Below are 1383 nucleotides of genomic sequence, written 5' to 3'. Positions count from 1 at the left end.
ACATACATACATACATACATACATACATACATACATACATATATACGACGGGCTTCTTTCAGTTTCCGTCTCCCAAATCCGCTGACAAGGGTTTGGTCGGCCCACTGCTATGGTAGAAGACACTTGCGCAAGGTACCACGCAGTGGGACTGAACCCGGAACCATGTGGTTGGGAAGTAAGATTCTTACCACACAGCCACCCCTATATATGTATGTATGTGTGTATGTATGTGTGTATCGGTTAATTAGAAGAGTAAGTGTAATGACCAAAGCCCTTTTTCGTGTTGCTCGCAGACGAGTGTGACCATGTGTGGATGTTGTCCTCTCTGACCAGGGAACTGGCCTCAATGCTTGCTACAGCATATACTCCACCGAGGGCGCATCACGACCAATTTATGGTTGTGGTGGTGATGATGACGGGGGTGGTGGTGGTGTTGGTAGTTTTCATGGTTGTAGTGGTGGTGGTGGTGGTGGGGAAGGTAGCTGTGGTAATGATTGTTGTGATGTTGGTGGCGTAAACTAGCCAACAGATAATTGTTGTTGTTGCTATTATCTATGTTGTTGTTGCTGCTGCAGCTGCCGCCGCTGTTTTTCTTTTCGTTATATTTGTTGTTACTGTTCAGCCACAAGTCAGCCCTGGCAGATCATACGCACGGTTGAGACAATCTAGTCATGATTATCCCGTCTTTTTAGGACTGTACAAAACTACATTCTTCAAAGTATCCGATTTGTTTTCGTTTATATTTGTAAGAGCTAAAAGAGAGATGGAGGATCACTCATAATGTTTTTTGCCAGGGTGTTCTGTAACTATTCGAAGGTAAGCAGAGTTATACCAACATCCGCAATGTGGACCGAAAGCTTTCAATAGAGCGGTGTCTGCTAAACAAAAATGATAATAAAAAAGTTGACATTTAGCTGCTATTTTTAGCATGCGGAGAAGCCTGGTAAAGGCATCTCTCTTGTGAGTTTTAAACTGGCATTTACTTTATATTCTAGAAGGAGCAATCTGTGTGTGCATACACATGTGTGTTTCTGAGTATGTGTACGGAATTATGTATGTATATGTGCGCTTATGTGTGCGTATATATATGCCTGTGTCTGCGGTTGTGTCTGCTTCAGTGTAATCCGTCATGGGTCTCCTAGATTTGACATAAACTACGAAGAAATTGCGGTTTACAGGGGGCGAATGTGTGAACATTATTAAAACAGTGTTTCGCTGTAGTCCGCTACATGCCTGGATTTATCGAAAATAAATTGAACTGACAAATACGCATGAAGTCACACACAAATTATACATACACACACGTATATATCTATATCTATATCTATCTATCTATCTCTCTATATGTATATATATATATATATATATATATATATATATATA

The 1383-nt window shown here is 40.8% G+C and overlaps 1 protein-coding gene across 1 annotated transcript in view; it reads right to left on the bottom strand.

Moving 5' to 3' along the window:
- The window catches only part of LOC106868905 (uncharacterized), a 695008-nt gene that overhangs the window by 690812 nt on the left and 2813 nt on the right, over positions 1-1383 (bottom strand). The window lies entirely within an intron of this gene.

The sequence above is a fragment of the Octopus bimaculoides genome, chromosome 18 (assembly GCF_001194135.2).
Source record: "Octopus bimaculoides isolate UCB-OBI-ISO-001 chromosome 18, ASM119413v2, whole genome shotgun sequence".
NCBI lineage: Eukaryota > Metazoa > Mollusca > Cephalopoda > Octopoda > Octopodidae > Octopus > Octopus bimaculoides.
The sequence above is the reverse complement of the archived record's forward strand: the minus strand, read 5'-3'. Positions and strand labels throughout refer to the sequence as shown.